The following is a 12,624-nucleotide window of genomic DNA, read 5'->3' on the forward strand; positions in this document are numbered from 1 at the left end:
TAAAGTAGTACTTACTCTCCAATAACTTAGTTGCCAATGTTTATTTTGGATTTTGCCAGGACTGCTTGGGTCCAGATCTTATCACAGACTTTAAATAAGGAACAATGTGCTGAACTCCAGGTGTGATATCGGAGAAACTGCCAACTGTCAAGGTAACATCCGACTGTGTGCGACATCCAAGAGCCCTGGTAAAGTTAAAGCCAACAGACATCGACTGGAGGACCCTCCAATATCTGGAATCGCACGTCACAGAGGGAAGATGATTGCATTTGTTGGCGGTGGCCGCCCCTGTTCGGAGATGCTTCAATCCATGCACTACCACTGCTGATGTCCTGAACCTCCTTGGCACTAGCATTTAGACATGTCACGGTCGGCCGAAGCTGCCAGTAAACCCTACAGGGGAGCATGAGCTTGCGCAAGCTACAGCTCTCTTCTCTTCTGCCCAGCGCCCGGAGCAGTCACTGGGGGTCCTCCGTGGGCCAACCGAACCACCGCAGCAACGGCACTCGCTTGTGAAATTCAGTGCCCCGACCTATGGAAACAACAACGATAGCACAGAACATGCGTTCTCCCGAGCGTATCAGTCACTACAACGCCCTTGATAAATCAGAACACACCGAAACTCTGTCCAAGATACTTTAAACACGCACCTCCTTGGTGCGGAACGCAATTTCAGTCACTCAAACCTCGAGTCTTGCCAGATTGGCGCATCATATCCAGACTGGCCAATAAATTGTGCTGTGGGCTCGGATTTACTGGGAACTCCAGACCAGATGCGCACTGAATTAAATACCCAACTCTCAGAGATCGGGAAAAAATATTGAGGTAACCAACCTGTCTCTCGGGAACAGGTTTCATGCGGGAGGTTTTGTCGCATCTGGGTTGAATGAGGAGGGTCAGCACTCTGCAACCAGGGACGCGATCACGGTAACCCTGCGCCACCCGCCAGCTCTTGGGGCTGGCATTCTTTGATAAGGCGGTGACAGAGAGCAGTTTACCTAAACTTTACTCCAAAAATAAACCAATCCCTTCGAAAGAATACCAAGAAAAAAAGGCATAGCAACTATAATTAAATTGAAAACAGGACGATGCAGTAAAGTGCTGCGACTTCAGCACTAACCAGTTGGTAGGTGTCGTTTGAACGTCTAATAAAGTCAATACGATTTCGCTACTGGTTTTAAGACTTCGAACCCATATGTTTCTTCCGGTTTTTTAAAAATTCGGATGTCCAATATCAAACTCCTTTGCAGTAGACAATCTTACTTGTAAACACAATCGAATGTCTTTTAACTCTTGGGCTCTTCACTTTCCAACGAGTTCTCAAAGCAAATCAGGAGAGTTCGCTCATACAGAACAGATATGTCTTGCTCACTGTAACCAGACTTGGTTCTGAGTAGATAAATCTGGATGACTTGATGGATTATACTGAGTTTATAACACGCTCTCACTCAATGCCTCCGTAGTATTTCATTTCCATTACGGCGCTGGCGCAGGCACTCAGAACGTTGCAGCTTTCCAGTAGACGCGACCGAATCTCTGTTTTTGAAAGGAGAAATTATCGTTTCGAAGACAGAGTACTGGATCTGAAGAATGAAATGTGCGTAACCTTTAAACAACACGCTTGGTTTGACTCGGTTAACTTCAGGAACTGAAGATGTTGTCAGACGGATCAGTGATCATCGATAGCATAATCCATTGCACAAATAATTCACTCATTTTACGTTAAACAATGCAAAGATAAGGCTAAGTAACGATGGGATATATGTAAGGTAACCCGTTATGCTTGATTTTCGGCACAATTTCAGTCAGGGGAAGATAATCTTTGTAAATTCTTGATAGGGCAGTTATCGCATGAAAATATTCTGCTGATGGCGTCTAATCAAGTGAACGATCTGACTTTAAAAACATTTAAACTCATCTACCATGCGCTTTTCCAAAGAAGCGGTGATACTCTTGGATGTAAGTAGTTGTAATGTTAACTGCGTATTGCCATATTTTGGGCTGGATGGCATCAGACGCTTGGGAAACCGTGGAGGCAAATAGGTCATTATATGCACTCCATTGAATATAAAACAGTGTAAACTGCTGCAGAAAATAAACATTCTACCATTGTAATTAGATCTCAGGGGTTCTAATGGCTTTGTAAAGGGCTCTCCCTTTGATCTTACCATTTATTATAACATCAGAACCCCCTGACTGAATTGTTGCTTTGTAAGTATCCCACGGCATCACCTGCCAGGACTGAGTTTCAAAAAGGTCTGATGGCTACCGATAAGCAGTCAGGACCAAGCCAGGTATCATTCCTAGCCTATTCAGTAGTGGTCCTCGGTGACGGAGCCCAATTCTGGTGTCAACATTCTGGTGTCAAATCTGAAAACGAGAATATCCATTAAGCTGTGAAAAGCCAATTTAAAATTTCTTCCAAAGGGTACAGATGTTTGTGAGAATGTTGTAACTAGTATTGAAATGATGTACACTACAGGAATATTCTTCAACATTAACCCTGTGATTCTCTGTGTTCACTGTGTAAATAGTGAAAAAATTGCCACAATTAGCCTCATTTTGTATGCAACAGACAATTGTCAACACATTGAATCTTAGGGGTATTATAATTTGGTTCCTGCATTATTATCAAGATGTTAAAGACCTGACTAGATTTGCAGATTTTTGGCCTAAACTTGAAGAACTTGCTTTTGAAATATGAATGGATTTACATCAATTATTTTTGTGAGGCTGATGTCTTATCAGTAATATTACTGTACAGATAATAAAACATGAAAAAAAACAAACCTAATCATTTCTATCTATTAAATGAGTATATTTAGCTCCTGTATCTTGTAAATGAACAAAAATCACATAAATTTGCCAACATCTTTTTTTGTTCCTCTAAACAAAATGACAATTATAGGCATTTTTAATATGGTGTGGATAAGAATCAATTGGGAATGAAACCTGATAACTCAACTGTATGATACATGAAGATTTCAATTGCATTCATTAAAATTTGCTAAAATGATTTTCCAAAAGTTGTTCACACTGGGATGTATTAGACAATGTTAGTCACTAAATAATGCATTATCTTTGAAGTTCTTTCCCGTTTTGCCTTATTTCACGTATGAAGCTGTTGCCAGGGAAAAGGCAATGAATCAGAAGCGAAACAAATTGTAAAACTTTACAGTCACAATTATAATATTTTATTCATAGTTGTTTTTTCAGTCTAATATCATATTACTTTTATAATTTGGTACCTGAAATCTGTCATCTCATGTCCTCAGGCAGAATATGAAGGTAATGTCATAAGACTATGATGGAGAGTACCAGTTATTATTTACTATGCTAAACCATGCGCTAAGAAAATCACTTTCTTTTCCACTGATTGTGTGACGAGTGATTGCCTACCAACCAATCCAACTAATTAATCACTCACATAAGATTTTAATAGGTATAATATACACTCATAATATAATATACCTCCTGTACCTAATAACATGGCCACTGAGTATATATTCATGATCTTCTGCTGCTGTTACCCATTGACTTCATGGTTTGACAAGCTGTGCATTCAGAGATGCTCTTCTGCACACTACTGCTGTTATTTGAGTTACTGTTGTCTTCTTGTCAGCTGTTCTGGCCATTCTCCTCTGAGTGCTCTCATTAACATGGCATTTTCACCCACAGAACTGCCGCTCACTGGATATTTTCTTTTTGTTTTTCATGCCATTCCCTGTAAACTCTAGAAACTGTGGTGCCCTAAGATCCCAGAAGATCCACAGTTTCTGAGGTTCTCAAATACAGTAATCCTGTCTGCCATTAACAGTCATTCCACAGTCTAAGTCACTTAGATCAAATTTCTTCCCCATCCTGATAAATGGTCTGAACACCAACTGTACCCCCGACCATGTCTACTTGCTTTTATGCATTGAGTTGCTGTCACATGATTGGCTGATTAGATATTTGCATTAATGATCAGGTGTATAGGCGTGCCTAATAACGTAGCTACTGAGTGTAAATGCTGTATCTTTCAAGATATTTTGATAGGTTGCACATTCTAAGTCCTTTTTTAAATTCAATACATTAAATCTGGGATTGCTAGTTTAGATAGATATTTTTGTTTTAATTATTCCTACTTGCATGTACACTATAAGCTTAATAGTAGATTTTTAATTGTATTGCATTATGACGAAAATAATAATAAACTACCAAATCTAAATGACAGCAAGTAAACTGATTAAAGATGAATTCTGAAATCATGGTACAGGCATGCTTATAGTCCATTGATAAGAAGAATAGATGTACTCGAGGCCAGCTTCATAAAATAATTATGTACTGTATATGTTTTATGGGAATTGGAGCCCACAACCGAGATGGACACAAGAGTTTGATCTTATTATGATTACTTAATAACGCTAATTTGTAATCATCAAACATTTGGGTGCTGTAGTATAAAATTCATTGTTTTGCATTATAATGTCATGTTGCTTGACAGCATGATATTATCAATTTGAATAAATTAGCAGTTTTGCGAGATGTAGATTCAACCTGTATACAATTGCAGCGAGATCTTACTTAGTGGAATATGAAGTAAGTTAAAATAAATGTAAAAATGTTGTGATTATAAAAAAAATCCTTAATTTTTATGACCTTTAAATCTAATCAGATGATAGATACACCTCTTCAGTAGAGGAGAAATCAGATGGTGATTCAAAAAAGCATGATGGATGTGCTTTTGAGCATTAGTAAAAACATTAGTACAGGAGGTTATGGAACTGAGGGGGGTGTATCTGGGACGCCAGGTAGCACTGTTGAGCCCTCTGGAGACGTCGTGGGCTTATCAACGAAACGTCAAAGAAGGAGGGTGCCCACCTGATGACATCGATGACGTACCTACCCTCCCTCCTTGTCACCACTCCAAGCCCACTGCCAACATCGACAGTGCCGACTTACCATAGGGATTGAAACATCAACTCCTAGTAGCTCTACTTGATTGTAATACAACCTATAATATGAATCTTAACCAATGTGATATGCCAAACTAAGTTCTGAAATTAAAAATAGATTCTGTTAACATATCCTCAGGACTGTAGTTCAAAGAGCAAACGCTGATAAATGACCACAAATCGCAGTTGGAAAACATGTTGTAGTAACGTTTACAACAAGTTTGATGTTGAATATGTACTCTGTGAAGTAGAATGGTAACCTTATGTAAATCAGCATATTAAAGCTGTTCAGTCCTTAATAGTTTATAAATGTTATTACTTTTGAATGGCATATATTGTTCACATCCTTTACCTTATTGTCTGAAGCTTACCCACTCAATATGCTTGACTATATCATATATTGAACGGTAGATCTTTTTCATTACTTCTAAGGAAGGAATCTATTTAATTGTATACTTTTACAAGAAACCAGTTTATTGTCATGTGATTATGACTTTTAGGTTTATTCCCATCTGTTATTTGAATGATAGTTATATTAAATTGCCATTTTGTAGCAACATCTTATTAGGAAGATTTCTATTATTCAGAAGGATAACCTGTGCTGAACGATATTGTGCCTACATTTACTAAAACCCTTTCTCCCAGAGGCCACTCTTTAATGTCAAAAAGTTTCCTTATTAAAAGACCACTGCAACAAAGTTTAAAAGTAACAGAGAAACCAGTTGACACAAGTCTATATGATGTGAATACCACCCATTGAAAGGCACCCTTATAATATCTTTCAGTTTGTCATTTGATTCAAGAGTTCAGCTGCCTCTTTTGTATGGATGTGCATCAAAAACTGTATGCTAAAAGATGGGATGTGTTTCAAAATTACTCTGTTGATCGAATCTGACAGGACAGTGTAAAGGTACATTAATCACTATCAGTTTTTGTACTCATAACTTGATCTTGCATGAACTAGTAAAGGTGGAGGATATGGGTGAAAAGAATTGAAATACCTGAAAGGAAAATTTCTAAAAGGATAAATAATACATTAAGGTATTTGAATTTTTTATTTGTTTCTAATTTTCTTTGATTTTTTTGAGATATAACTGAAATAGAGAATTTTTGTGAGATATTATAATGCTGGTCTCCCAATCCATTCATTGGAAAGTTATCTTACTTGCTTCACTGATATTTCTATATATAATTATAATTATATAAAATTGTATACAATTAAATAAATTGTTCCCTTATATATATATATAACTCCATTCCTAGTTTAATGTACTTAATCAAGAAGGACTGTATAAGGCAGCATGGGTATTTTCTCTGCAAAAGTCTATTGTAGCTACCAATTTATGCTACACCTTCTAATTTGACTTACCTTGAAAGCAGTGTGAATCAACTGTGTGAAATTCATACTTTAACATGCAAAGGAGAATAAAGTGATATTTTTAATGTCAGTGAAAAGCTGATTCTGGGGATCAGCTGTAAGTTTTCAAAGTTTAGAAAGTACACTTCGTGTTGGTTACAAATATGGAAGTATGAATATATGAAGTATTACAAGTATGAAATTCAATATCGCTACTTCTGAGTAATTTTGCTTTAAAGTATACCTGTTCTTCCACACCTATGTTTCCACTTTTACTGGTCCATTTTACGTGTGAATATTTAGGGCACTGGGATGCACTCTTATTAACATATACAGTACTGGAAATATATCAGTGTCACCCGGGTAAAGATGCTACAATAGCGGTCTATTGGATGCAGAAGCTGCCAGATTTCTTTGCAAAAGCCAGAAGTTAAAGTTTTCATGAATATAGCTTAGGTTTGATGAATCATTTACAATGGACTTTGATTTCAGTTTATTCTGAAGATTGTTCATAATGGCCTATGATGTTATGTCATGGCAGCATGATGTTAGAATGCAGGGACAGCTACAGGAAAAGTAACACAGAATGCAGTTGGCCAAAGGACATGGTTACACTATCATTACAGATCTGTACTTAGAGCTTGAGATTTCTTTTTGCCAGTGTTTTTCTAATACTTTTCCAGTTTTCAAAATAAATGGGAGTCATTTCTCAGTGTGGCTCTCCAATTTCATTTTAAAAATAGAAAGCCTGACTGCATTGCCAAAATTAATTCCTCAAAATGGACCTAAGCAATTTCTTATAAACTATTTTACCCAAGGATCAGTAGCTTTCAGTATAAGATACAACAATGATCATTGTATGTATGTAAATGAAAACCAGGCTGAATCATTCTGAAATATGGCATACAATTGTTCTATAATGTGTATTTTGGTAGCACTTGTGATACAGTTTAATGCTATTTATGGAAAAGTTTAAATAGGCAGCAACTAATTATACTGTGTCTGCACCATTTTAATAATGGTTGTCAATCACAATTTCCAAAATCTCTTACACATGCACTTGAACACATAACTTGCATGGCAGTGCACACACATGTTGCTTTATGAAATAAGCACTGAAGCTCCGTCTTAATTAAACAAATTCCCTGTTGCTGTAACTTTTATTGTTTGCTGTCTCCTTTGAATGCTGATGAGATAAAAGGATAATCGTCCTCTTTGCCTCTACAGCTGAGGCCTTTGTCAGCAGTGTTTCTTTCACATTGGTTGGTGTGGAGACTGGTTGCTGCAATGGGTTAGACATTGACTTTTCACCTCTGAGACTAATGGGTTGAAAATCTCTGCTGCCTGCGTAAAAAATGTGTTTAGCTGTCTTAATCAATGGTTTAGTAATAACCTACAAGAGTTTAAGATTTTCCCTAATTTGATGGCAAATTAGCAATCTCACAGGATACCTGGTGAGCAGCTATAGAACAAAAGCTGTTGCTTTTATAACATTATTTCATCATGAATCAAAAATGCAAAAGTAACAGCTCTAATAAGGAACCACACTGGCAATTGGATTGCTACAGAACTACAACAAGCAGATTGAAATTCATTTTATTCAGGTTTTAAATTAGATTTCAAGTGACTAGAAAGAAGTGTAACTCCAGCCCGCAAAATCTGAGTGCAAAACATTACCTTGGAAGCTATCAAGGACACTGGATGCTAATTACAGTGCTGTCTTCTCAAAACGTTCAGACCATTCCATCCAAAGGGATGACAACTCAAACAAAAGTCTGCATGAGAAAACATCACGTTAACGTCCAACACAGCCAGGTCCGGAGCAATTCACTTCTGATCCACCCACTGTACACACAGCCGTGAAGATCTCAAACTGCAGCCTAAATTTAACTGCATTCTAATACTACACTTAACCATTCTATGCTTTGAATCGAGTAGTATTTTAAATTTTGTGTGCCGCGATAGGACACGCTCGATTCCACAGCATTTATTTGCTCGCCGTTCTCTAAGTGCAAATTCACATAAAGTTGCACTTTAAAACGCAAGACTAATTGGTGCAACTCCTCTCTTCAGTTTTCTTTTGGAGTTAATGAGGATATTAGTTCACTCAAAGGGCAATCTTGCACCGGACATATGACCAGCTTCCCACGTTCCTGTTTACAATTGAGTATGGTCATATTAAATCAGAAACTCAAACTAGAATCGTTACGACACAGGAGACCAATTTGTCCATCCACTCCATGCGGCAATCTAGGAAGTCCCATCCTGCCGCTCTTTCTTCGTAGCCCTGCAAATTACTTGCCCTCGTACCTACACAATTCCCTTGTATAAATTCTGCTTCCATTACGTTTGCAGATAGTGAGGTCCAGGTAGCTGGATCTAAGTATTTAACGTTACTGTCAAACGGTAATCAATAATAGAATATAGAACATGAAACTGTATAGCACAGGTACACTCTTCGGCCCACAAATTAGTAATTAAAATTAAAATACTTAATTAACATTAGTAACAGTATACTAATATCGTTTGAGGACATGTTGAATTTAACTCTACGCCCGCATTTAGTCTGGATTCGCTGGTATAGGCTGAATCAATCCGTTGAGTAACTTAAAGTTTATTTAGAGATACAAAGTGCTTCACATTCCGGGAGGGACGCAACGAGTTCCGGTCTGTGAATTCAGAGGTGGTGATCTGAACTGTCACGAAATACAGCTGACCTCTTTCCCTCTACTGGTGATAAACGGACATCTGTTGACCAGGGAACGTGATGGTCTGGAAAACATAACTTATATCAAGTTGTTTAAATGTTTAGGAAATGTTGGAAGTTAAAGCCGAACTCTAAACGAACTCCATAGTGGATCCTTTCTTTCGGGTGAACACCTGATAGAAGTCCAGTTTAAGAGTTGTGTAATGGTACCTCAGTGAGTAATTTGAGAGAAACTTGAAATGCGTAAGATTAGAAATGTCAGACTGTTGCAAAGCTAAAAAATAACCCTTTGGGCCAAGTTCTGTTTGACTTCAGGTGTTATGAAACACGCCAAAGTTTGTCTTTTTTTTTACTTTTCTGAGTATAGTTTACTTAATCTAAAAAGAACTTTAGAAGTTATCATCAATTTTGTGTGTCGAAACCTGGGAACGTGCGAAACTTTTTTCCCTCACTGACTCCACCCATCACACTTTGCATCTTGCTAAGTACTTTATTAGTAAATATGGCAAGTGTGATTTGTGTTTTCTTTATTTCCCAGACCAATCAGACCTATGCTATTTTAAAGCACCGACTGAAATCCTCTCCCTGTTCAAGTCATTAACAACGTTGAATTAAAATGATGTCTGTGTTTTTATGATTCCAAGCGATCCGATCCTGGTCTTGGTCACGGTTAACCACACGTGTGCCAGTTAATTTTGGGAAAAAGTAACTACTTTAAAAAGGTTAGACCGCCATTTATTATTCGTGATAATGAGCTGCATATATTCCCAGTGTTGTTCAAAATGCCTTTGCTAATGTCCATATGGTAACTTCCTTTCGATCTGCTTTCCCATCCCACTTTCTTTGTCGATCCTGTCACTGATAAAGAATCGCCATAGCGCAACTTGACTTACAATAACAAGTTCAAAAGAAAACAGAAAATAATCAGTTGAGCCATGAAGAATTGGAATAAAGCATGCCCCATTGGTCGTCCTACTGTTTTTGTTATCATTCTAATAGAAGTGGTGTTATTATTGATGCGGTGTCTGTGTCGATTGTAGTAGTTCCCGGGCATTATTAAAGGAAAGCCATATTATTGAAACTGACACCTCTGCAGAATGTGTCCATTTGAACTTGGAGTTCGTGGGAAGATATAAGTTGCAACAGTCCGCGTGCTATGTGTGATTATAAACTTTGCTTTCTTCATCCTCGTAACCTTTATATGAGTTGGTAGAGAACTTTGGTGTGATGAGAGTGCACTGGCGTTTACAGGTTGTTCCAGTCCTTGAATGTCTGCGTTTGGCTCTATAACGATCAGAGGTTTGTCTCGCACTATAAATCAAAATGCCGCAGACAATGCTCTCGTTATTACAGGCCACTTCCAAAATGTGACGTTGTTTCTGGGATGAACATTTGTGTTTGGATTACACAGCTCTCATTTCAGAGTTTTCTGCTTTTATGTCTCACGAAATATATGGAAGTTCGACAAAAATATTTTTTGTTGGTTTAGCTCTTTTTTTAGAAGTTCCGGCAAAATTATGATTATGTCAACGGTGTCTGTAATAGTATAGGGATCTGAATCTGAATACGCACATGAAATGAAATTTGCATTTAGATTTTAATTTATATGAGTCATTCAAAGATGGAATCAGGTCTACCTGCAGGAACGCTCGAATGACAGGCTGCAATTCGACATCTTGAATGATCTGTCTATTGACTTTAATCATGCGCATCAGACGAGCCTTTATTCATTGTCAAGCCTTCACAATCATGCGTGTTTGTTCTTAGCATGTTACCAATGTCACATTCAAGCACACGCTTTAAAAAACAAGATGCCCATTCGAGTATTTTGATACTTTTTATATTACTAAACGTTTTCCCATAATTACAGCATAATCATTATATAATCCCACAACAAAGCCTCTATTGAGGCACCAGTTTTTTTTGTCAACTAAGGGACACTGAATCCATAATTGCATTATTCAGCCTTTTGCTATCACATTCAGTGCTATAGAAACATAACCCGACCAGGCTGCGGGAAATCTGCGGTTTCTATCACTTCTTCCATATCGTTCACCTCCAAGGAGCAGAAAGAAAGTAAACCAGCAATTAACTGAGTCTTAAGTTTATCCAAGAAGTTTACTGGTCGAAAAATCGAGATGGATCTTTTCAAATGAACCAGAATCGTTACCACGCAGCCCACCATGACGTTTCCCCCCTCGAAGTTTAATTACCGTATGCTAATTTCCTTGGTAGCTACGTGATTAATTAAGAAAATTATATTTTGATGTTCATTTGAAACAAATTTTGAGAGTCTTTTGAATGTTACTCTCATGTACGGTTCGTATATCACGTTAGTTTTGAGCGCTACAAAGCTCAGTTGAAGACATTTGTGTCTGTACGCCACCGATTGCGAAAAGAACTAGCTTATTTACATTAAATACGCGACAAGGTTACAGTGGAGATCAACGTCATTTTATCGCTGATTACTTCTCCTCAGCGTCGAAGCTGTGACTGATGCTTGTGACCCACTGTCCATGAGGATTTAACCTCAGCATCTTGACAAGAAAATACTTTCATAGTGTTTTTTAAAAGGTAAGACACTAGTTTGTAAAAGGATAAATTTTCGCCCAGCGAAAACCGTACAGCTGCCGCTACGAGAGGGGTAATCAAAAGCAAGATGTGTTATGTCTGAATAGCAAGTCTGACAATCAGAGTGGGTATTGGGAGAATGATAGGACCTAGATTTTAATAAGTGTGTTTACAGCAGCTCAAGGTCAACATCAGCCTTGTTCCGTGTTAATGTTTGCAGTGGCTACGTTGGGGAAACATGGTAGATCATAGAACATTCTTTGTACGTTATTATATCAAGGGCTGAGCTTTGGCTCATCAAAGCTAAATGCCGCAAGACCTATCTAGTTGCTGTGAATTATGCCAAGACGACAATGGAGTGCTTTTTAATGGTACAATGCATTTCACCTACCAGATAGGGGGAGTCAAAGCTAAAAGATGGGAATGTCTTGTGATGTTTTGTGATCAGTATCAATGAGCGTGTTTATCCCGAAAGAGGCAGATTAAATAAAAGATCCTTTCTCGGGATGCGTGCGATACAGTTAGCAGCACAATCTTTAAAGGACAAACGTGACACGTTGAGCCACTATTTCCCCCTCAGTGCAAGAAAATGATCAAGTCAATCATGTGGACATGCTTCATTATTCATTGAACACAATCTTTTACAACGCTTCATTTACGTGCAGGAGTTTCTTCAACGCTTTGCTTTTAAAATTAAGGTAAGGAGGAAGGATGCGGCGAGTCGAGTTGAGATTTGGGGGACCCAATGTGTGGTTTGCGGGGATTTAAAGTCAGTTTGTACTATTTTTTTGTTTCTTTGTATGCAGCGCAACGGGGCCTACTTTTCCACCGTGATTAAAAAATACAGTATAATTAAATATCCATGCCAGTGACGTTTGCATGCAGGGCTGTCAGGGGAAAAAACAGAAAATAATAAAACCAGCGAGAAGCCATTGTATGGCGCTGTAGAATTTGCGTATGGTAATGATACATTTTAATTTTAAACAACAACAAGAAATGTTGCTGCCTTAATAGCTCAGTGGAATGAATTAATTCAGTTCGGAAATGAACAG

General features: G+C 37.9%; 1 protein-coding gene across 2 annotated transcripts in view; it reads left to right on the top strand.

Annotated features, from left to right (window-relative positions):
* Window positions 1-11,508: 11,508 nt before the first annotated feature.
* The window catches only part of znf536 (zinc finger protein 536), a 504,062-nt gene continuing 502,946 nt past the window's right edge, over window positions 11,509-12,624 (top strand). The window contains exon 1 of one of the 2 annotated variants that reach the window (XM_072279690.1): window positions 11,509-11,575. The gene's annotated coding sequence lies outside the window, so the exon portion shown is untranslated. Of the gene's footprint in view, window positions 11,576-12,220; window positions 12,271-12,624 lie in introns of those variants that run through there. The other variant, XM_072279689.1, reaches the window with a different exon arrangement.

Source organism: Mobula birostris, chromosome 15 (genome assembly GCF_030028105.1).
Source record: "Mobula birostris isolate sMobBir1 chromosome 15, sMobBir1.hap1, whole genome shotgun sequence".
NCBI lineage: Eukaryota > Metazoa > Chordata > Chondrichthyes > Myliobatiformes > Myliobatidae > Mobula > Mobula birostris.